The sequence below is a fragment of the Scomber scombrus genome, chromosome 17, assembly GCF_963691925.1.
Source record: "Scomber scombrus chromosome 17, fScoSco1.1, whole genome shotgun sequence".
NCBI lineage: Eukaryota > Metazoa > Chordata > Actinopteri > Scombriformes > Scombridae > Scomber > Scomber scombrus.
The window spans coordinates 6,805,143-6,830,133 of record NC_084986.1 but is presented as its reverse complement, the minus strand read 5'-3'; the positions used below and the strand labels follow the sequence as shown (position 1 = coordinate 6,830,133).

The following is a 24,991-nucleotide window of genomic DNA, read 5'->3' as shown; positions in this document are numbered from 1 at the left end:
CTGCAGTTGTTGGTATAGTAATTTATCTATTCTGCTACGAGCCGTGTCTATTCCTTTTCCTCCTCGGGGGTGGCACAGGGGTTAATCGGGCCGGGAGCTGGGTGCCACTGGAGGCATGGCTGCACACTTGCTGCCTATAATTCAAACTGTTGCACTGGATTCTTTGATGTGGAGCTGACGGATGGAGACGCCGGTTGATCTGTGGCACCAGCGCGCTTAATCTCTATCTTTCTTTGTGCAGACATCAAACTGCTACACTGTATGAATTTGTGTCTTCGGGTGCTGACAGGATGGCTGGCCAGAGCCACTGAACTTTCCTTAGCAGGGGATGTTCTCCCCCAGCTCGGAAAAACTTTTTTCACTATCAGGCCTGTCAGGGGACATGGATTAAGATTAGTCTGAGATAAATATTATGCTTTCAGCGGGGATGAAATCGAACCCGGGACTCAGATTTCAAAGTGGTCGTCTTGTCCTGGGAGACCTGTCTTAACTCTTGGTCTGTTAAGGGATCCTGTGGCTGAGTCTGTACTTTTAAGCAACCAGAAGCATTATGTTTATGTTTTGAATTTCTTAAGTTTGCGCACAGGCTAGGCATGCATGATGAATCTAATTTTATACAGTGTCTGAACTACAAACCTACTGTAAACCAGTTAAAAACCTCTTAAAGGTGCAGTGTTTAGAATTTAGTGTCATCTAGCAGAAAGGACTTGGCAGAACTATAATATTCCTAACTTAAGTATGTTGTGTATAATTAACCATTATTTTATGAATTCTCATTTGCAATGGTGTCGAGAAACAACAACAGTAAAAACTCATTTGCAATCAATTAAAACAAGGTCTGAAATAAAGCCTTTGAACAGCTGTAGTGGCCATAAAGAATCTAATTTTAAGGCTTATGACGATAAGAATCATGTTTTATTTACCTTTTAAAATTAACCCTTTATATTTACGTAGGGAGCGGGTCTGCTTCTACGGATCCCACCATGTTGCACCACAATGTTTCTACAGTAGCCCAGAACAGACAAGCACAATACTGTCTTTAGTTTCGTGGCCACCATAGGGTCTCTTGCATGCCTGGAAGGGGAAGGTGAGGGGAGGTGTATTAATTTGGTTGTAATCTGCAACCCAACCTCAAGATGCCACCAAATCTTACACACAAGTTACTTGATTTATTAACAACAATCTCACCTTAAAATCCATTTAGTAGCTGCTCTGGAGCTTTCAGCTTTCATCTGGGATGCTTTCATTCATAACCCCATGTAGGATTAAATGAACACTGCACTGTGATTTACTGTAGTGCCAAGAAACTTTACCCTTAACTCACACTGTAATTTGAGATGTTCACATAACTTAAAAAGTTCAGTTCACTTAAAAATGTAACCTCTAATTGAAGTTAGGAGCACATATATAGTGACCACGTCCACTGCCCTGACATTTGGTTTAATTAGAATTAAGATATAATAGCTACCTTTTTTCATGGTATTGCAGTTCAGTTCAGTTAAACTAGTCCTGTTGTGAATTTAGTCTCCAACTAAGGAAGTAAACAATGAACAGCCACAGGTTTAATTCAATTCAATTTTATTTATATAGTGACAAATCATACCAAAAGCTATGTTAAGGCACTTTTTCACATTGAGCAGGATTAGACCGTACTCTGTAATTTTAAACCGAGAAGCCAAAAAAGTTGACAGGAAAATAAAGAATGTGTGCTCTTCAAATAGAAAGCAGAGAGGAAACACTGAGGGAATGACTAACAGGAAAAGTGGTGAAATAGCGTTTCACTTAAGAATAGTTTTTTTTTTGGAACTGTCTGAATCACAGGATGACTTTCCAGAATTGTTTTGACTCCTGACATCTTCTTGCATCACACACTTACTCACTCACACATGCACACTGTGTAAATATAGAGGTTGTTCAGCATGCAGGCTTCAGCTGCCACACCATCCATTTGTATCTCCTTTTGTGGAATAATGAATCCTTTTGATCAGATCAAAATCTTCTTCCTGTTTTTGTTCATTCTTCATTTATCCCTTAAAATAACTAGACATGAGAATTTTCATGCTGCTTTTGTACAGCGGCAAATCCTCCATGCGCTGGCCTGATCCTTGGTTTGAACCCTTCCTTTGATTGTGACTGGACTTAAGTTTTGGGTGTGTCTCTGGCATGTGGACGAGCCTGCCGGGCAAACTTTAAGCCTGAGCAGACACAGGCATGGATCCTATCATGGCATCTCGCAGACCATCCATCACATCGGCTCCTATCTCGGTGTCTTTATGGACCCCGTAATTGAAAGCAGGCTTCTTGATTGGCCCTTTTTCTTTTGGTTCCTAGACTTCAGATGAGAGTAATCGATAGCGCCTGGTGCTCCTCACACACACACACACACACACACACACACACACACACACACACACACACACACACACACACACACACACACACACACACACACACACACAAAAAAGCATATGTGAAATATTATCGGCTCTGGCCACTGCGCTCTACTTTCAGCGATTTGACCTGGAGAGGGCCCTGTGTGGGAAGAAGTGCTTGGTGAAAGAACCCCTGTCTGTCTTTTGCATCACCCGGGCCCAGAGCCTTGCCATATCGCTGCCTGCACCACAGCTGTCACTGTTTGTATATTTGATATACTGACGGATGCCGAAAGGGAACAGGTGTTGCGTATTAGTGCCACTATTTTATCCTCACCCCTGCAGAAGAAAAAAAAAAAAAAGCAGACTGCGGTCAATAGAGTTGTCAGAGTGTATCATTGTAATATATGGCAATCTGACTTTTAAATTGAGCTTTGCTACAAAGCATTACCTTCCCAGTTTTCCCGAGGAAAAGGAAGAGGCACAGAGAGAGGGGAAAAAATGAATTAATGTGCTTCAGATGGACGGACTCCAAAGACAGATCAGAAATACGGGAATGTCTTTGAACATCGACCTTTTCCGTCCCGCCGTTTTTTCTCAGTAAGTGCTATTAGTCTGCATTGAGTTTGTGGGGATATTAACCGCAGATGGAAACTTTTACATATTTGGTTTGGACATTTACGTCCGATTTTTTTTGTCCGAGATGGACACGACCCTATCTGATTATTTATTCGAATAACCCACAAACGTGCACTGCTTTATTTTCTACACTGCAGTGCTTAACCCATATGTTTTCACAGCAATATATTTCAATCATTATTTGAACTAAACATAAATCTTAATAACAGGTTTGAAGCTGTTCAGACCGCAGCCCCACAGTATGGACGACCTAATTTTGTGGTTTTTGAGTCCACTGGTGCTTACCTAACCTTCTGCCAGTAGCTTAACCAAATAGATATTTTGTCATGAGCCATTACTCACATATCAGCCTGGATTTGCTGGTTAATATTTCATGCCTCGATACTTGGGGTGAACACATTTTTAAGCTCTCGCCTTCGCCTGGAGAACAAGGTTCGTCTCCCCCTCACTTCATCAGTCTTGTGAGAGTGTTAGCGAGCGGGTTGCTTCACTGCATCTTTCCTTGGTTGTGTAGCTCTTCAGACAAATTCCCAAAGACAGGGCCCTCGTTCCCCCCACAGAGAGCAGCCTCATTAGGATTTGTTGCACAAACTGGGGAATGTCGACTGGCTGAGGGAGCAACAGGGCCTTCCCTCCCAGGGACACATGTTCCTTGCCGTGGCCTGACCCCGGAGCTCTGGGCCTTGTCGAATCATATTTGGCTCATACTCCTCCCAGTCCAGGGGCTCAGTTACCCCTGGACCAACCTAATGCTCCCTCACTGAGGCCTGTAAACGGAGCTTAAGGTTTTAATAAATGGAAAACTTGTTGAGGAAACATAGAAGACTGATGTTGCCATCACGAGGTACCGAGTTTAGTGAGTATCGCACCCTGACTGCTACTCTTGGGATGCTCATTTAGTGAATCAAGGTGCAGGGGAGCAAACTGCAGTCAAGCACTCTGTAAGCAGTCTGTAGAGAGTCTAATGTGCATCCAACATGCACATTGAACCAGGGATTAAGAAGAACTATAATGTATTATCATGCATTATTGGTAAGAATGTTAGAAAGAGCCAAGAATCTTGTCACACCTTCTTTACAAGCCTTGCTCTGTCAGTACATTACTCCAAATCTCTTGCCAAGCTTCATTTTTCTTCGGTAGATTTAAAGAAACCTCCACGCTGTTTTTAACTGGCAATTTATGTGGAGTGTGCAGCATTTAGAGTAATGGACATGGCAGAAATGGAATATTATATTAGGAAGTATGTTTTAATGTTTTATAATCACCTGAAAATAAGAATCTTGTTTTCGTAACCTTAGAATGATCCGCCATGTTTCTACAGTAGCCCAGAGCACACAAACCAAAGACTATCTCTAGAGAGGGCCTTTAGAGTTTGTCTTGAGTTTCGTGGCAACACTAGCTTCTCCTACAAGCTTGGAAGGGAAGGACGAGGGAAGGAGTATTAATTTGGTTGCAAACAGGCAACCTCACTGCCAGATGCCACTAAATCTTACATCACCAGTCCTTTGATTTATTAACAACATTTGATCCTCAGGTAACTTTCATCTGGTAAAATTCAATCTAACTTCACATGATGAACATCTTTTTGAACATCTATGGCTGGTCACATGAGCTGCAACGATGAGTCAAGTATCCGCTGAGTCAACGGACAGAAACCTTGTCAGCAACTATTTTGTTTGAATCATCATTTCTGTCTTTTTTTTAAAGTAAAAATGCCGAAGGTTCACTTGATCCAGCTTTTCAAATGTGATGATTTGCTGACCTTCTTTGTTATTTATGACAGTAAATTTGATACCTAGCGCTTTTGCCTATTAGTCAGCCAAAAAAGCAAACTGAAGACATAACTCTGGCCTCTGAGAAATTGTAAATGCCATTTTTTCCCCACTGTTTTTGTTTTTTTAACATTTCATGAACTAAATGATTGATTCAGTTAAGTTAGTAGTTTCAACCCTGCTGTTCGATGCATTTTCTGTTCTTATTAATGATGCATACATTTATTTTGAATCATAGCGATCAATGCAATAATCACATTTACAGTAGTATTTAACACTGTAGTTCAATTAAAATCAAATAAAAAGTTGCTTCATGTTTTGTGTAAAGAATTATTCATTTTAAAGTCAAAACAACCAATCTGTGTGTGAAAAAACAGTCTGTTAAAGCCTGAACATGGCTGCGTGGACTGATGAAAAGAAACTGGTTGTCATCCATAAATATAAACGCTATAAACCAGTAATGATTCTGTTATGCTCTACAGACACGTACGTCTAGAAGATGTCACCATCTCCAAACTTATAAGTCATGTCATATGCCTTTTGTAAGGCAGAGGTAAAGCTATTCAATTACTCAGACGAGCAACCTCAATCTACTTTACGGAGGGGCGTTCTGTTTATCGCGTCTTCTCTCAACTCCTGCCATCTCATCTTCAAGTAATACCATTGCCATTCATGTTTGGCATCAGCAGCCAAGGGTGGATATTTAATGGATTGGCAGATTGGAGCTTTTCCGGGCAACGTAGATGGGCAGAGTGACCTTCACCATGAAAGAGCATAAGCGCATAAAGAGAGAGAAAAAAAACAAAACCCAATGCGTCACCTCAAACAACAGTATCATGGACAAATCCCAGTTGTGAGTGTGTCATGCATAATTACGAGACAAAAGAACAGAGTTCTTGATTGTCTGCATCCCATCACTATTGAATCACCTCTCATCTCTTCCAGCATTGTTTTTCCATGTCTTTTCACCCTTTTCTAAGTCTCTCTTCTTGGCCACCACCTTCCTGTTTCTCACACTACCAAGATGATATAGTGAGGGGGCTCTGGAGTCTCGCTTTCTGTCAGCCCATTAGTGGTGAATGGTTGAAAGGGCCTGCCCCCATAGGAACTGGTGCGAGCCAATGTTGAGTAATGCTGGACATATGGAATATGTAACTCGCTTTCGAGTCCCGGGACTCTCAACACTTTAGCCTTTGATTTCCAGTGCGCACGTTGTCTCACTCGCTTTGGGGCTTGTGTCCATATAATGTTTTTTTTTCTTTATTAATATTTGAGCGCCAACATCATTGTTCAATTGTTCACATTGAGGAGAGGGTGTATGCAGCAGCCTAGAGAAAATCTAAAATTACAGAAAGGTGTTTGTGTCATCACAGACGCTCCTTTTTAGGTTAGATTGGGCAGGACTTGTTACCCTGGTAACCAAGAAACTGGAGAATGAGCAAGCCCCGAGGAACAGCGCCGGGCTTTGAAGTCAGTTTGATATAGTAGCCAAAAAGCATGATGCTATCAGGCTCAAAAAGACTTTGAGAAAGAGATGTCTGTGAATCAGAGGATATATATCTTTTTTTAGCGTCACAACCTTTTGTGAAATGATTTGTTTCACTGTCAGAATTTGACCCATTTGGTCCGATCACATTTCAAAAGTCTAGAAAAGCTGCATGGTTGAATCATTTTATCTCCATTCTAGGCCTGTCACAATAATTACGTCATTGACTTATTGTACAATAATGTAATTATGGACATCATCATGTCTATATATCAACTTATTGTATGATACATGGACATGACCCTCATCATTTTTTGACCTCAATATTACCACACTTCACATTAGCAGCTAAGAGCAAGTAGTTTCTTCCAGTCCTCACTGTGCACGTCCTGAGTGGAGACTGCAGAAGCGAGTGGCGCCGCTTATATGGAATTAAAAGAAAATAACTCTGTCTCGGCCCATAATCGCAGTCTGTGTTTTGACTCTCCAATCCCACCCCCCAACCCCCCCTGCATTATTATGCTATTATATTATCATTATATCGGTGGTATCAAATGATCTTCAAATGACAATACTATAGTTTATCGCGATAAGTTCTGAGACAATATATCGTCCAATAAAAGTAGTTATCATGACAATCTATCATGTCAATCTGCTTCATTTGACATATCGTCACGTATCTGATTATAAGGGAACATTGCCAATAAAAATAGAAATACTGGAGGGACAAGTATAGGAAAGAGAGAAAGGAAAAGTCACTGCACAAGTGGTTTTACTGCCTGGAAAAAAAACACTACATGGACACACGACCTAACTTAGCACCAATTTACTTTTTTTTTTTAAAGGATGAAGTGAGCGTTAGTCTGTCTCTTTTCAATTTATTGATGAAAGAAGTAATTTCCTGTTGGATTTTATACAGTTTTACATTACATGGAACAAAGAAGAGCCAGTTCAAATAATGCAAAGAGAAGTAAAAAGAGAGGAAACAGCAAGAAAAACAGAGAATTCCCAACTGCTTCTCTGAACACTGGCGTCAATCAAGTGATGGCGGAATTACTGGCTGTGTTGATACCTTATAAGTTTAAGTTGGCATATACAGTTGGATTTATGTCCTGTCTGTGAGACTGTGATTATATTGATGAGCTAATCCTGCTGGAGCCAAACTCTGGAGAGAGTCAGCGGCTACACACTTCTCCGTTCTCTGTTTAGCGTCATCGGGTTAGTCTAATCCATAGTTGCTAACTTTGGAGCTAGTCCTTAACTTTTCCAGCAGTTGGGGAAACAACAGATGTTACTTTTCTTGGTCTTCAGAAGCTCCAGCATTTATTAAGTGACACTCTGTTGCCAGTATTGTACATTTAGAATGACAGATTGACAATTTACTGCTTCCCTTTTCCTCTGCTCCACTTGAATTTACCGTGGCTTTTCTGCTGCTTGCTCTCACTCAACCACTCACTTATTACTCACACATATTACGCACGGCCCTATTCCTTAAAAAGAGAGATGCTACCAAGAGTTTCCCAGACAACGATATAGATTAACTCATGTTTCAGAACAGAGTTGCACAGAGAGGCCCCCAAATGCTATTGAAATCTGAATGAATGGATATATTGCGTTAGTTTTGGCATTAAAAAAAACTTTTTTTTTGGCCTGGTGGGGGTTTTCGTTACCCTGACAGCCCTGTAGAACTATTGGAGAAACACTGTATTTGGAAATATTGGAAAGAAAAATGGAGAATAGAAAAATAGAAAATTGGAAGGTTTTCATTTCGCAACTGCCTGACTCAACCTATGTTTGATCAGCTGGTGGGGGCTGCTTGTCTTGCCTATCATCACACCTGCATTCAATGATTGTGGTGTGTTCCAGTTGTACTTGGAAGTCGGAATTTCCAAGTTCCCAGTTGGATATTTCAACTGGAACACCATGTGAAGTTGGATTTCTGACTCACCAGCCCTGACCTCAAAATCCAAGATGGCAGCTTCGTGCATTAACAGTGTGTAGCAGTTCTGTCTTATTTGTATATCATTAAATCAGCTGAACACAAAGTGCTAGTTGCTATGGTGTTTGTATGCGCAAAATACAGCAAAATGTGTTTTTATCAACTGGTATTGCTAACAATGGCTAACCTGGCTAGAACTGGTTTTCTGACTTCGAAACTGGAATGATTCAAACTCGGGTGTGACGTCATTCCCAGCTCCGACTTCCAACTTCTGAGGTAAATGGAACGCAGCATATAATTCGGTCATTGCTGCGTACAGATCCTGTTGTTGTAGGTGAGTGTCACCAGGTTCTTCCCTCTAAATGCACATTTGGCAGAGGTGCCAACTCACGAGGAAGACTCAGAGTGTTTATATTAATATACAGCATATATAACTTGAGAGCCATATTTAGTGATTTTCCTATATTGTCCTGGACAATATGTCTAGATATGCTGCCTGTGTAGCTGATGTTGGCTTTGTTATGCAGTGAAAAATAAATAAATGTATGTCAACCTAGTCAACATATCATCCATAAAGAGTTATAACTTGCAAAAAGATGTGCTAAAGTGTGCATTGTTTGGCTAAACCACGAAAATGGCAAAGCACACACGTCACTGTTGACCTTCTCTAAGCTGATGGACAGGACGGGTTTAAATTCTGCTCATATTTTACACCCAATAACACCAGACTGACTAATCTTTACAGACTGTGCAGTTAACCTCATGGCAAGTCACCAAAATGTAAAACCCACTTATTTAATGGGAAAACTTGAGTTTGTGACTCATCTGTATATGATCATATGTTACCACCCATATTCGTAAATATTAGAGGGAAGACATGTTTGGTGGATTAAAACACTGTCGCTAAGAGACTATCAGGAATTTAAGAGGTCAGATGGACATGAATGTGTGCACTTTTTAGCTCATTGGGCCTGGAGGCACTATGACATAGTGTTTTGGAAAACGGCAGAACTGATATTTTGACATTTACACCGTGAAAGTCTCTCTATTCCGAAAAATGTCATCTCCCCACTGACCTCCTCTATGAAACTGGTGCGATTACTCAGTCTCCTCACACAATGTCTGCATTATTCGACTGAACCCTATGCTGTGAGTTCCTCGGTTCAATTTGGATAGTCGAGGACACCGTAGAGACCCATAACACCTGAGAGCGTGCCCTGCGACAGAGCTGAGAAACAGCACGGACGAAAAACTGGACCTTAATGATCACAGATGGAGAACTGGCTTCTCCAAATCCCTACAGAGCAAAAACCCCTTTTTCCTCCTCTGGCTTCTTTTATCCCTGCCAAAACATTGGTACATGAAGAAAGAGTGGCTTGCCATGAACTACAGTTGTCTTGACGGTTGTTCCACAGGAAAGCTGTTGAAATTCACAACATTTAATAAAGAGACTTTGTGCCTGATTTAAAGCTTCTCCAGAAACAAGAATGCATCACTTAGCGAAGCTCTCTGTCCCCTTGCTCCCTCCCCGTCTTTGTATCAGCTGCTACACCAAGGCCAGATCTTAATTATATACATAAATTTTAACCTTGTGTGATAATTACCTCATGGAAACAAAATTTACTTTTGTACAATAGGAGTGAAACATTTCCTATTGGATGGAGTTTAGCACTTTGATAGGGAGCCATGTATCATGGAGCATGAAGATTTAACTGGTTTCTGTGCAATTGCATCTTCAGAGTACGCTGTCGAGCGCCCAACGCCTTCACCATCATAGTCATTATATATGATCTATCATCCTCACAGTGAGGCGGTTTAAAGAGAAATTGCTCTGATTTAGTTCTTCCTGTGACACGTGTGTCTCTCTCTCTTTCGATCTGTCTCTCTCATCTTCTGCTATATTCTCCTGAAAGGCGTCCAGAAGTCTGAAGTCTTAATTCAATAAGAGATAAATTGGAAAAATGTGCAAATGTAAGGCATATTTTAGGCTCGCCAGCCAGAAGAACAATTTTGGGAGTGCGTTTCATACTCCCTTTTTGCAGCTCCACTGCCCTTTTATTTTCTCTCCGTGTGTGCTGTAAATCGTCCCAGAGATACATCTGCTTTCTTGCCATATGAACAGTTAAGAGGAGCGTTCATTAGACTGACACAAACCAGAGAGGGTTTCCGAGTGGTGGGAAGGTGCTCCCAGGGAGGGGCGAAGTAAAAGGGAGGGAGAATGAGAGCAATCTTGGCCCGGGCCCAAGCCACTGACCCCCAGAGTGCCTGCTGTTGTTTGTTTGGGTCCTAATATAGAGGTAGATAGATTGATAGAGAAATGAGGAAGAGGACCTAATCTATTTCTTTTGTTTCAGTTGACCAAGACCTTTGCATAGCTTGAGTCCATCCATAAATTGTGCCAAAAGGACGACTGTAGAGCTGCTGCCAAGTCGTCGTCCTCCTTTTTGTCTCTCCATCTCTCTCTCTCTCTCTCTCACTCTTTCTCTTCCCTCCTTTCCCCCCCACTATCCTCTATATCACTCTGCCTTATATGTCCTCCTCACCTACCTTCTTGATGAGATCAGGCAATATCACCTTCTGTCTCTGTCTGTTTTTTGTCTTTTTCTTTCTATTCCTCACCCTACTTTTCACCTCTCTTCCTTCAGCACCCCTTCTTCATCTTTCTTCTTCTCTTTTCTATCTGTCTCTCCATCCTCAGAAAAGTGCTGTCCTTTTTTTTTGTTGTTCAGTTTATTTCATCGTTTAAGTAGAGATTTAACAGTGTGTTTAATTTTGTTAAGATTAAGTTTCATGTCTGTTTTTTTTGTTTTGTTTTATGATTAACTTTTTCAGCCTACTTATTTTTGAGAACCAGGTATTTTTCTTTTTCAGCCGGAGCATTTCCTTTCTTCCACACGGATTAAAATTGACAAAAAGCATGTTCGCTCCGCCGCACACCAGTGTGATTAAAGTTATGTGGACGCACCTGCACGCAGACAATCACATATGATACGTGGATGCATACACACTCAGGCATGCATGTACACACCACAGACGCACACCCATACATGTCAACATAAGCGAGCGGCAACATTTGGCTCGCATTTTCTTTGGCAGCGTCTTTTTTTTTAAGCGTGCAGGGAGGAAGGGGGGTGGCGGTGGAGTAGATTGAATAGGAACCCATGAGGGGGAACAGCACTTCAAAGCTCTCTTTTTTCAGTACAGTGTTTCGCTAATGCTCACTTTGTTTTGGATTCCTGGTGGACGCAGCAGCTCCATGAGCTGAGCAGCGCTCTTGAGTGGCTGCATGTGACCCTGGCCAGTCTCAGGCTATAGCGGCTGCGGGGGCTGAGGGTTCTGGCAAAGCTGCCCGCCTGGCTTCTGTGTTCCAGTATATTTACTAATGGCACTCGTTGGGGTGTTGGCAACCCCTCAATCCCCACTATATGGTCTCTGTGGTCTGAACTGCATGATTACGTTGGGTAGAGTCAGGATGTTGGGAGCTGCTTTTAACACAGGCCTGAACTCTAAGCACAACTGAGCGCCACTTGTCTGACAATTAAGGGCGCTCTTTTCTATTTCTTGTAGCATTCATTCCTTCTTTTTTACTGCAGTTTCCATATTTTCTTTTCACATTCTCTTCCTCCCATTCATCATTTAAGTTTTTCCTAACATTGTCAGCTGTAAAGGTTTTTTTTTTCCTGGCCTTTATTCTAGCCATAGTCTAAATCCAGATACTGTCTGTTGCCTTTGTCAGCTGCCTGTGTGCTTTATTAGCTGGAAATGTACAGTACATTTTCTTTCAAGGCATGACAAAACAAGCCTTTAAGCACATAAATGAATAATAAAGCAAATTCTACCACTTCAATAAGTCCTGTTAGTATTTTAGAAGTGCATCTCTGCTTACTGAATCTATAATGCCTTAGCTCAAGCAGGCAGTTTTTACTGTGGAAAATGAGTGCAAGGATCACTTTGTGTTTAATTAATGTGCTAAAATGTGTTTCTTAAAGCTTGTCTAGACAAGCTGCAAGATCAACTACAGAGAGGGAAAATCTATGGAGTTTTGAAGTGAGAGGATCACTTGTTCCGCAAGTAAAAGTCCCATTCATTCGTGAACGGCTTGAATGGGCATGAAACTCTGCCGGATGAATCATCAGTACAAAAGATGAACAACCGCACTGGAAAATATCTGGTTCTGTGGTACAAAGTTGAAGGCACAAGCTTGTGAACACGTTAAAAATGTGATCGGTGGTTACTAACTATGGCAATAAAGTGAAACGTAATAGTATTAAGTAGATTTAAAGTAATAAAACTTTCATTAAAATACTGTACATTGCATAATTTACACAAATCTGTTAGTATGGAGCGCCCTGGTGGTCGAGTGGTTAGAGCGCATGCCACATAATCGCAGTGTCCCTGGTTTGAATCCGGGCAAGGAACTATACTGCAGGTCATTCCCCTCTCTCTCTCCCTGTTTCCTTTCGGCCTTTGTCACAGATACTGTATAAATAAAGGTAAAAAAAGTAAATATAAATATACTACTACTACTACTACTAATACTAATAATATTTAAGTTATTTGATTCATGATAACTTGATTCCTGCCAAAAATGATTTTCTAAAAATATCCTGCAAAAATGTGAGTAGATCTACGTAAAGTTGCACTACGCAACATTCGGCCACTAGATGTCGCGCTATAGCACCGACATTTCAAACCAAAACAATTGTGTGTTGTTTACTTAATGAAGTTGGGGGGTGGGAGGTGACAAAAAAGAAAGCCCACAACTCAGATTAAACAGTCAAACTAGGCAGATTCTGTTACTGCGTTGCCTATTTCACACCTCAAATGCTTTCAGAAACATATTTTAGCGCATTGTTTAGCTGTAATTAGCCATCTTGGAAATGTGATGGATAACACACACAGAGACTTATTCTCTGCACATCTAGTGAGGCTTAATGTCATTTATTGCACCTTTTAAAGTAATGTTATATAAGTCATGTGAGATGGTAATAAGGATGCTAAAGGGGCATTTCCGTAAATCACATCCAATTACATAGCTTTAGATTATAATACAGTGTGTGTACAGTTTTTTCCGTTTCTGATTCTATGTCAGTTTTAGATGAATTTGTCAACTACAGTGTCGTATTTTGTTCAAAACTTGAATTCATTTCAGTTATCTTCAGCTCTGATTCGCTGGTGAAGAAGCCCATCATAGGCGTAGGAAGCTAAACTACTGTAGATATGTAACCAGTGTTTGGGTTGAAGTAATTACCAGCAGAGGTGATGTGTGTTATTACCACAGATTTTATTACATTTTTCCCAGAAGTGGAAGCGTTCAGCACAAAGAGTAACTGTGTAACTCTTTCACTTCATTTCCCAGAGATCACTTTGGAGTCAAACAGTGTGTCCATTATTGTGTTTTTCTGTAGGTGGTGCTTATCTTTCCTGGTGATTTCTCTGCTAGTTACATTTATAACAAACAAACTACTTTTACTGGAAACATAAAATGTGTAATTTCCTGTGTGCTGAGTTTTTATTATGTACAGACCTACCAGACGTAAGATGTTTGGAACACAACAGAACAGGCTGTTTATATAAAGACATCACAAATTATCGCTTCAATTATATTTGTGTTTATGTGTCTCACTAGTGGGGTACATAGTATAATTGCACATTGCCAATTTTAGATAAATTATTCCAATCCTGTGCAATATAATAAGGGCTTTGTGGATTTTGAGTCATTTGTTTCCTCTTATTTTGAAACACAGGGGCTTGAAGCCAGATTGCCTCCTCTGAGTACATGAGAGCCTACACATGCACAAATGAATGGGCACAACTACAGCTGCAATGAATAGTCAATAAATCGATGAGTTGTCCACTATTAAAGTCATCGTTAACTATTTTCACAAGTGATTTATCATTTGGAGTCATTGCAGTTAACCCTTTCAAGGAAAAAAGTCCTAATTCTCTCACTCCAGCTTCTTAAATGGGAATATTTTCTGGTTTCTTTAGTCCTCTATTACAGTTAACTAAATATATCTGAGGATGTCACCTTGGGCTTTCGGAAGCAGTGATCGACATTTTGTACCTTTTTCTGACATTTTATAGACCAAATAACGAATCAAGGAATTAATCAATTAAAATAATCATTAGATGTAGCCCTAAACACAACTCTTGGCAAAGATGTCCAAGTCTTATATCAATCCATCAATCTGTGGGACTTTATGGAGAGAAATTGGCCTCAGTATGTGGTTACGAATGCATGTTTCATGATCCTCAAATAAAAACATGATTTACAAATGTTCATGATGATTTGTGAGTAATTTACCATGTCCACAATGCATTTTCCAACCAATTTGAACAATTGTAAAACGATTTTACAAATACAACCCAACTTGAATAATAATAATGAATGTCGGCATTAAACATATCAAACTTAAAGTTCAAGAATAACATTTGCTTTTTAAAAGCATCCTGTGTATATAAATGTCTAAAAATGATTACATTACATTTGTGTTTGGACTTTTGAGACTCTTTTTCACAGCCTCCAGACCCACAAATGCATGTTGCGTTTAAGTGCTGGTGGAAAACCCGGACTTCTGGCTTTCAAAGGCATTCGCATATTGAAACTACCTTCTCTCTATAGACTTGACTCTTGATCACCCGTAACTGCTAGTGAAGACATAAATCTTCTCGCAGGATGTCCTCAACAGTCAAGGCCAACTCTAGAGTGTTTCACTTAATAGTGCTTGACTCTGTGTGTGTGCCTGTGTGAATGCATGATTGTATATGTCTGTCCTTGTGTGCCTCACCTTGCAGTTTTTTATGTGCATGAACACACAGTTTTTATTCTTTCATTTGTTATATTTGTTATATACTTTTGATATATTTGAGCTGAAGGGTCGAGGCTTGATGACGTGATTTTCTTTTTTTGTGATGATTTCATCTTAACAGTTGGTCTTCATGTTTCTTTCTTGCATGTTCACAGTACGTATGTGTTTCTGAACAACTAGTCCACAGCTGACAGGGTACAGTATGCTAGAAGTTCACCTTTTCATGTCCCCCCAACAAGACTTTCCCCAAGAAAAAAACCCCAAAACACAAGAGATCACAGCATATATGTAAAACAGACTCATATGGATTTTTTCTACTGAGCACTAAGATTTAAAGAAACTGTTACACTTTGTAGATGTGCTTGTAAAAACTACACTATACTTATTCAATCAAACAGCAGAGTTTCATCATGTATCAGTAGAGAGAGTTTGATGTGCACCAGTAGTTGTCCACCATGTCAACAAGAGTAAAGAGTCTAATTCCTTACTATAAAGTAATACATACAAGTAGACACTATGTAGTAATGTTGGCAGTCCATTTAACTGGTCAAAATATGTAAATCACATTTTACCAGATTCTAAAATGATGTCTTGAGATGTTTCATTTAAGGGACCGTCCAAAACCAAAAGTTATTCAATCCATCAGTGATAGTCACTTATAAGGGGATTATAATAAGGGGAGTTTTTCCTTGTTGCTGTCATCAAGTGCTTGCTCATGTGGATCCCTGCAAATTAAAGAGTACAGTCTAGACCTGCTCTATGTGAAAATTGCCCTGAGATAACCTCTATTGTGATTTGGCGCTATATAAATAAACCTGACCTGACTTGACTTGATATAAAACACAGAAAAGGAGCAAATCCTCAATAACAACCAGAGAATGGTTGGAGATACAGCATGATTGATGAATTAAACATCTAATCCAGTTTTAAAAGATGTTGCAGATTAAATTTTCATGGGACAATAAATCAATTAATCCACTTATTATTTTCGATGTAGTGTGTCAGATTTAAACACTACTTTAAATGTAGAAATTTGTAATCTGAACTAAACCAATTAAAAATGACCTTTTCAAGGATTTAATACTGTATTTCTGTCTCTGAGCTTTGTCTTGCTTTTATCCACTTTTTTTCCGTCCATGTGTAAGTACTTTATTTTCATTATGTGATGCATTGTGGGACACAAAAATACCACAATCAAAAATCAAGCAATTCTACAGTTCATATTTTAAATGATATGCACATGTTGAATATCCAGTATATGATATATACATAATTATTAAACAATGTTGTTACTATGTTGTAATTGGGATGAGTTTAAAAGCTCTGATAGCAGCTCAATGACACCAAAGTGGTCTTATTAACTTGCCATAAAAGTGTAAAAAGTAGTAAGAGAAAGTCCTGCTTCATAACTATCATTTCTAACATATTTTCTATGTATCGTCTGGACACAGGATAAGAAATATCTGAATGTTGGATTAATGTGTCTTTATACTTTTTGTTTAATCTTGCCAGATCCCAGTCATTCTTCACAAGAGTCCAGTAGTAGTTGTAGTAGTGTTTGGTTATTGATGTTCGAGTATAATCCCGCTGACAGATTGTATGTAGAAATACTGGTTGTACTCTTACAAGTCCCGGAGTGCAGTCGAGTCTGGTCTGTGTCAACTGTCAACAATACTCTGGCAGGTCTGACCTGAGCTGTGCCATCCCCTCTGTTACCATAAGCACGGCAGGTTTATAGACCTCTGGAGACTCTGTGCTGTAGTCAGGCCTGCTGTTTCATTTAGGTGGATTTAATTGTGATTTGTGGATTTTCCTTTTTTTGTTAGTCTTGGGGGTCAATCACATTCTCATTTATTGACTAACTGTGTTGTGTCAGATTAATGTTGTGATTAACCCCCGCTGCCGTATCATAGATCAGTGAATTCTTCATTGACATAGCTTTGAGTCTGATTTACAACTCATAACCCCTTTTTCCCCCCATCTTTGCTGTAACTTTTGGGGAGATGCTGTCCAGTGGGAGAAGCTTTGAAGATATGATTAATGGACAGTTGCTGACTTTGATTTTGGAGATAACGCAGACTACAAGCTATAGAGTTTTAACATTAACTGTGTGAACACATTGGCTTAGCTTCTATATGCACATCTGTATCTTGTTCTGGTGTTCAGTCTGCCTAGAATACAATGTACTAAAAGAAACCCATAATGGACTTACTATTTGTTGAAAGTTACTTAATAGCTTAATCCCAGGGAGTTATTTCTTCTGATACTCATGAATCCTTCAAATTATTGCTTTTTATTGCAAACCTGCTGTCACGCTTACTTGTCCGCAGCCTTCCTCCTTCCATCCTATCCTCAGCAAGGAAACAGAACTAGCTTTGTTTTTGTAATAATCACTTGGACCTAAGTCACATTTCCAAAGCATGGAGGTCACAACAACTTCCCCTTTGGGGTTTGATTTAAGTGGCACTTAGGCCCGCTACTGTAGCTAATCACAAGGATTTATAGAGTGCATCACCAAGGGGCTGGAGGACCAGGGAATGTTTGCCGGCACCCTGCTGCAGGTGTTACAAACCTCTTTTCTTTAGTCCCGTCTTTCTTTTCCCTGCTCTATTATAGTGGCTGATGGAAGGCAGCTGGAAGACCTTGCTTGTTCTCCACTTGTTGGGTTGAAAGGGGGGGTGGTTCTGTTGCTGGAACATAATGCTGGCAGCACCCTTCACCTCCTCCTCCTGTCGCTGGTCACTGCCCAGTCCGGAAAGTCCTCTGCGTAAAGCTTTCATAATTACATTGATCTTGAGGGGGCCTTTTTACGACCTGCTGACGCATTCAATCACGTTTCAGCATGGTCCTTGTTAAGGACTCCTGTGTTTTGCATATTCCAAGTTCATGTCCAACAGTTAGCACTTCTCATGTTTCTGGTAATTGGGAGTTTTCACATGGCCCTGAAAGAGAGGGGGGAAAAGGATGGAGGATGGAGGGAAAGAGGAAGAAGCAAACAAGGGGGAAGGGGGGGGGCGGCGTGGATGCACCAAGAGAGGGTTGTTGCTCAATTGAGTCAGAGGGAGGCTGTCAGAAACTCAAGAGGCATGTACTACAAGATCCAGATGTTGTAAACTCCCAACATACACCCAGCCCCGGCATCCTCGAGTCTACTGTACATAACCTTAGAGATGGATTACATCGTATCGAAGGAATTACAGCGCTCTTCGATAGCACTTGTGTTCTCACCATCCGTGGTGCCTCTCAGTTTTCCAGGCTAAATACAGGAAGTCATTATTAGGCTCTGCCTTATCCAAGGAAACATATCTGTTCCCTCTCCCCTCTTCCTCCCCCTACCCTCTTTGAATTTCCACCCTATCACATCTTTGGTCTGGTTTGAGTGAACGCAACAGCGGGTCAGAGCTAATGAGCTTGCTGTGATCTAAGAGCAATGCCATCTATAGGCATTCTCCCCGGCCTGTGCCAAATGCCAGACACTTAACCTGGAAATAGGAGGGAACAACAGAAGAAACATTCACATTAGAGCCTTTAATGTAACCCAGTGGCCTTATTTGGAGAATTTTAATCTGATTATATGCTGGTTTTGGCTTTAAGAAGGGCCTCATGGAGGGAAGACATTCAAGATTATTTATGTGACACAACAATGTGAGTGCAGGAAGTCTAGAGATGGATGACGTTAAATGAAAGTGAAAGGGGTGAGGCACGAGGACAGTTCCTAGTCTTATCTCTCACTCACCTTCCCCACTGCCCCCTTTCCTCCTAATCCCTCCACCCCAACCCCCTTTTTTGTCCTCACGCTTCTCTTCTCCAAGTAACCTTTGGCTTGAGAGGTCAGCGTTGTGTTCAGCAGGATGACCTTTGGTAATGAGAAGGCAGGTTAGTGGGCGACCTGGAAGTGCTTTGTCCGCCTCTCCTGGGAACACAAACAGTGACAGCTCTAAGGCACACAGGAACAGCTGCAAGGTTTGCCTGTCTTGTGTGCCTCGTCCTGCTCTGATGCCCATTTGTCATTTCACTGGAAAAACAGAAATACGAACCAAAAGACAAATCTCCTTGACTGATCCTCCTCAGGTGTCACGGCACTGCGCTCCGAACTTCACAGATCCTATGTGATTTTTGAGAACATACTGCTGTCTGAAACAAATTGATTTAGGTAGGGTGATTTCAGGTAAGCTTTGCGAATAGTTTCAATGTTAATAATTAATTCATTGGTTAAATACAATGACACATTTCCTTGTGGCTGCCTCTTCACAAAATGTGGTCCTTGTAGACTTCCCTTTGAAGCTTACCTAACACCCAATTTCCAAAGAAAACCAGCTCTTTTGTGATCTCTGCTCTCTTTATCTGGGTAAGATAAAACTTGTTTTAGTAGCATTGGCGTGAGTGATCCACCCACACAAATATGAGGAGACAGGTGTGTGCTGGTGGATGTACACTTGCCTGTGCATGTGGGTATTCATCTCTTTTTCTTTTTTTTTATACCGCAAGCACTTTGGTCAAAGTTTTCTAAAAGTTTGTGCAGTCAAGCAGCTTGTATATTTTGTGATGGGATTACTCTGAGTGCTGACTTGACTCAAAATTTCCTTTATCCCATTTTACCCACAGACCCTTATCTTGCGATCTTTTAATTTCTTTAGTCCACACTACCATAGCCTGTTTTGGTATTGCTGTTTTTCGCAGTGCTCTCTCCCTACATCACTGCTTTCATCACTGGAGATCTCCCATGTTGATATGCCTATGTTATCTGATACTGACTTCTTTTTTTTTTTTTTTTGGTTGCCTTTAAAACACCGATCCGTCCCGTATGAGCTCCTGCGCGACTTTCAGAAGCAATTTACATATCTGGCATGAAATCGAACAGCTGAAATAAGACACAAGTGGAGAGAGGAGGAGGGTAGATACTTCTTGGCTGGCATCCATAAAGTGCAAAGATTGCCAATCTGCTTGCACAGCTCGTTCCATTTCTTTCTAGAGAAAAAGGACATCCTTCAATTCTCTTTAAAGCATACATAGAATTTTACTGGCATTTAAATTCATGACATATAGTTGACCCACCAGTGGAAAATATCATTGAGAGCAACAGAAAGAAAAGAAAAAGGCAAAGTGCCACAATAATACTTGGCATTGATCCCCTATTGAACAAGCAAAGTTTTCTCAAGGCTGCTTGAGTCTGAGTTGATCCCATCGCAGAGAGAGCGTGCTCTGACTTTTCACGCTTTTCATTTTCTACTTGAAAGCGGTGCAGTTATGAGGCTTCTTTGATCCCTTACAATTGGAAGAGACTTCCATTTGTACAGAATCAGACAGTAAGCCCTCTGGAATCCTATAGGCTGGTAGTCATTTCTTCTAAGTACAACACAAAATAATCTTTGAAAATAATCAAAGAGCAAAGGATTAGGGCGTGCTCAAATATGATCAATGTCTTCCTATGGAACAATTTCAGATGATTTTATCACCCTGATGGCTAATGATTGGGTGCCACTCTGAACTCACACAGACCAAGCAAGTGATGAGAGATGGCCCTAATCCCTTGTTGAGACTGATGAGGTCATTGGAAAATATAGTTTCACGACTGATTGAAAGTGTTCTCGTGTATGAACGCTTCATGCTATTACATGTTTGGCACTTGCTCCAAGAATAAATGGTTAGAAGATGTTAATAGCTGTGCAGAGTTTGGTTACTCTGACGTTGCTTCTGTGTAACCCCTCCAAGTATGTGTACAGTCTGTGTATATGAATTTATGTCTATGTATAACAAGCGTGCCCCTCAACATAGGAAGGGCAGTGTGTAAAATGTCTGCAGGACCTGCAGCCAAAGGCGCAGGACTAAACCAGACTTCAGTGCCGTCTTGTCTGTCTGGAGATGTCTCTCACTTGGAGGAAATGAGTCTCTGATACACAGGCATTGCTCAAATTCCTCCCCTTGTGTCATTGCTGCTAAAGCAAATAATGGCTTAGGGGAAAGGATTCTGCCACTGAGTCAACAGATTGTTTGTGTCTTCACAGGCTCAAAGGGAACGTTTGTAGCATTGTGGAAAGGTAGGAATTTGGGGGAGTTGTTCCATTAAGCCTAACCTAGCTCATTGTGAAACCACTGACTTGAGTTTTTGACGACCTTTCTCACTGCTGTTTCCAAAATCTCTGGCTTCATGCTTAAACTTTTTGAAGGTAGTGCTGAGGGTAGAGTTTGGAGGGAGATTGTCTGGATTCAAATACCCAGAATTTGAGTGACTCTTTTGGAAATAAGAGCAGACTGTGACTCAAGCCATTGGATTAATTGGTGCATGCATGCTTGGCTTGGGCCTACCAGTGAACTGGGGTTGATGGGACTTGTCTGTGAGATGGTTGTATGTGAATTAATTAGGGTCAACTTTGGTCTTCCCGGAACTCAGCATGGAGGCCCGGGGGTTTTCACTCCCAACACACTATTGTCACATGTTCACAATAGAGCTGCCTGCAACAATCAATTTATAATAATTGAGTAATCCAGAGTAGCACTTCTATATTCCTTACCTTAATTAGTACTCCTCTTCTCCTTTACAAGCAGGACTTTATCCCATGTACGCTACCCGACATTCAAATTGAGGGCCCCTGTAGCCAAATGGTTACTCAGCATGCCACATATCTGCAACATCCCTGATTTGAGTCTGGCAAGAGACCTTTTTTTGTACGTCATACCCATCTCTCTCTCTCTCTCCCGTTGTCTCCTGTCGGCCTTTTTTGGCAGAAACTGTTCCATGAAAATGATCAAAAAGCTTCCAAAAACATTCATGATTTTAAACCCACCCAAGAACTGTCCCAGAAGACTATTGATTAGGCAAGGCTCATCTAAATTGTTGTACCTTAGATGTAAAACCTGATTTATTTCCCTTGTCAAAAATTAATAACATTCCTTTCCTATTCTTGTAATACAGCCCACATGGGACACATTATAAACACTTGATATGTGTAGAACAAAAAGCCATGTCTAAAAAAAAAACCTCCAAAACAAAACAGTGAACATGTTATTGATTAAAAAGTAATTTTAGTATAAGCTTGCATTACATTCTCGTCTTGTGTACGCCAAGACGCAAAAACTGGCAAGATTTGAGCAGTTATTTCTCCTGAGGCAGGCCTCAATATCAAGTTGTCTGAATGAGAACGCTTTTAATAATTTAGTTGTCTACACTTACACTGTTTCAGACAGGGAGGCTAGGGAGGAACCTTTGAGCCATTATGTTGGGTTAAATATGTCCTTCTGACCTGAGGTCATTATTCTAAATTGGCTAAAAGTCCCTCGTCTCCTCATCTGTCCATATTTAAACTCCCTCTGTGGCTACCACTCTCTTCATCTTCTCCCTATCGACACACACCTTGGTAATTGGTGATGTGGACCATATGTTGGTTTTGAATGGCCTTCTGTTCTGCAGAGCTGTCCGACATACTCAAGGACATATCATAACTTTCTTATTAGGCTACCTGTCCCTTCCTGTTCTGGCGTCACAGGCAAGTGGATACAGTCTGCTAGCTCTTTCACCCTCCTATCAAACCTTTTCATCTCCTCTTTGCTTCACCTGTCAAATCATCACCTCCTTGCCTCCCCCTAGCCTAGCCTTGACTCAATCGTGTGGCTGTAGTTTTGGTGTAATCAGTCAGCTTTAACTAGTGAAAATAGGATTTCCAGTCTGCAAAGGAATGTCTTCACATGTATGACTGGGTGTCGTTCTGTCAGTGAGTGTAATCTTCACCATTAAGCGACCTCATCAGACCTTATTAACGGACTGAGGGGACCTGGCAGTGGGTGACCTCTCAGCTGCAGGGTCAGTGTGTTTAAATAGAGGGGGTAGAGGAAAAGACTTGCAGGTTTAGTTAGTGTTTGTGTGTGTTTGTCTGGGTTTCGTTGGTGTTGTTTTGTATATGTGCATTGCAGCCACAAAGCACTGAGGTCTGTCTCCAGGAGCTCCTTCTGAACGCATTCTCTGTCTGTTTCTTGTCCTCTCTGCCAATTAAAACATTTTTTTCAATTCCATCGCTTCTTTTGCAGGCTAGTTTCTGTAAGTTGGCAAGCTGTGAATGGCTGTTTCCAAAAGGATTTTCATGGAAAGTTAGGTCTTAAGTTTTTTCCTAGGTACAGATGCAGCCATTGTAGAAGTCTTGTTTTCCACATTCCTGCGGCAGTGCTGCTGCTGATCTGTTGCTCCAGTGGAAGTCTTTGTTAAATGAAGGAAAGATATGACATTAAATGGTTTCTGATGACTTAGTGCATGAAGTGGTGAGCAGCTCTGAGCCTTGTATCCGAAGTGCAATCAAGTTCAAACCGGAGTGAAGAATGCTATAGTATCTCAGTGTTTTCAGCCTATTTGTTGTAGTGTTGTAAGTTGTTTTAGACTTCCACATCATCCATTTTTCTAGTGTGATTGTAATGATGCTTAAAAAACAGCACTGGTGACAGATAGATATTGTTTTTGTCTCTCCACAGGTTTGTCTGTTCCTGTGAGGAGTTTGAGAGTCTGAACGCATGAATAGATGCAGAGCATGGTCCATTGTCATCCCGCAGGTAAGACTTGCAACACTGGGTTCAAACATGATTATGGACCTTTTTTTCACCCATTTTGTAACCTTCAATAGTCGGATCAGCTTTTGTTATACCCTTCATAAAGCGCAGTGCTTTATGAAAACATGCATAAAGATGAAGGAAAGAGTAATCAGGTACAGAAACATGTTCTTTTAATGACAGTTTCAAAGGTAAAATGCTGAAAATAATCATATTTTAAGGCCTACACCTGCAAAACAGTTGGGCAAGAATAATAAAAGACCTGCACCACCTGTAGGGCTGTCATCATTGTGCATATTAAAAAATCCGGGTTATCACGTTCATCTTTGCACTGTCACTACCAGATGCTTCAAATCAGCACAGACAGGGCAAAAAAAGTGAAGTCCGCTCACAAATTAATCTGCTCCTGCTGTTTGTGTTTATTTTGACATTAGCCTCATGACTGTAGACAGCTGGTTAGTTAGCGTTAGCGAGAAAAGACCGAACAAAGTAGAGTCCACAAACCGTTCAGTCGACTCACCTGACTTTACCTCTCAAGAAACACAAATCAGACATAATTTGTGAATGTTGTAATAACTCTGTATTTACAACCTATTTACAACCTTTTTACCTGTCATGTAAAAACAAAGATTTGAATGAATGCAATTATTTCAGCAAAAAGGTCACAGCCGTCGTCTGAGATACCTTGTTATTTGTTGCTTTACGAGTGCAGCTAGGAGAACGCCACTTTGAGTACCAATACAAAGTGAAAGAGAGTTTGTATTATCTTGACAGCTGTTGGCTTTGAATGGCTGACTTGATGGATGATGGATTAATTATGAGGCGTTGTATTGAAAACAGGTTTTACGTCTTTTGTTACCCATATTTGGACCTTAGCCTCGGATTTCATTGTCAAACAACAAAGCTGTAACCCAGGGCTGAAATACAGCTTTTAATTTGTTTAATTTTTCAGTCACCGTAAGTACTCATTACGGTCCAGATTTTGATGTTTATCTGATGTAATGTTGTGAAAAATCTTTTGAGGAGAGCTTCTATTGTAAACCCAACATAAAAACCCTCTCTTCCCTTTGCTTCGGTGCTATAAGGGCTAACTTACAATCAGGGGTGACTGACGGAAAAGACAGTATCCCTTAATCACAAACAGCCTAATAAAGAAAGCATTTAAGGGAATAAGGAACTGCAGAGGTAAAGCACCCGTTCCTGAGGCTGGTCCTTTCTTTTTCTTTTTTTCCCCTTGTGCCTCTGTCTGGCGAGTCCAGACAAGCCTCCGGTAAAAGGTGAGGATGTTTGTTCTTCACCTCGCTACAACTGGGTCAGTGAACAAGGTAAAGGTGTTTACCTACAGCTCGCAGCTCGCAGTGCCCTCACAGACCTTTTTGAGATGGATTAAAAAAAACATAAATATCTCTCTTAACGCTGATGTGCTTTGGATTTTAATC

General features: G+C 40.7%; 1 protein-coding gene across 1 annotated transcript in view; it reads left to right on the top strand.

Moving 5' to 3' along the window:
* Nucleotides 1-24,991, top strand: part of disp1 (dispatched homolog 1 (Drosophila)) — a 94,994-nt gene that overhangs the window by 5,440 nt on the left and 64,563 nt on the right. Inside the window, exon 3 of the mRNA XM_062437374.1 lies at nt 23,478-23,555. The gene's annotated coding sequence lies outside the window, so the exon portion shown is untranslated. The remainder of the gene's footprint in view (nt 1-23,477; nt 23,556-24,991) is intronic.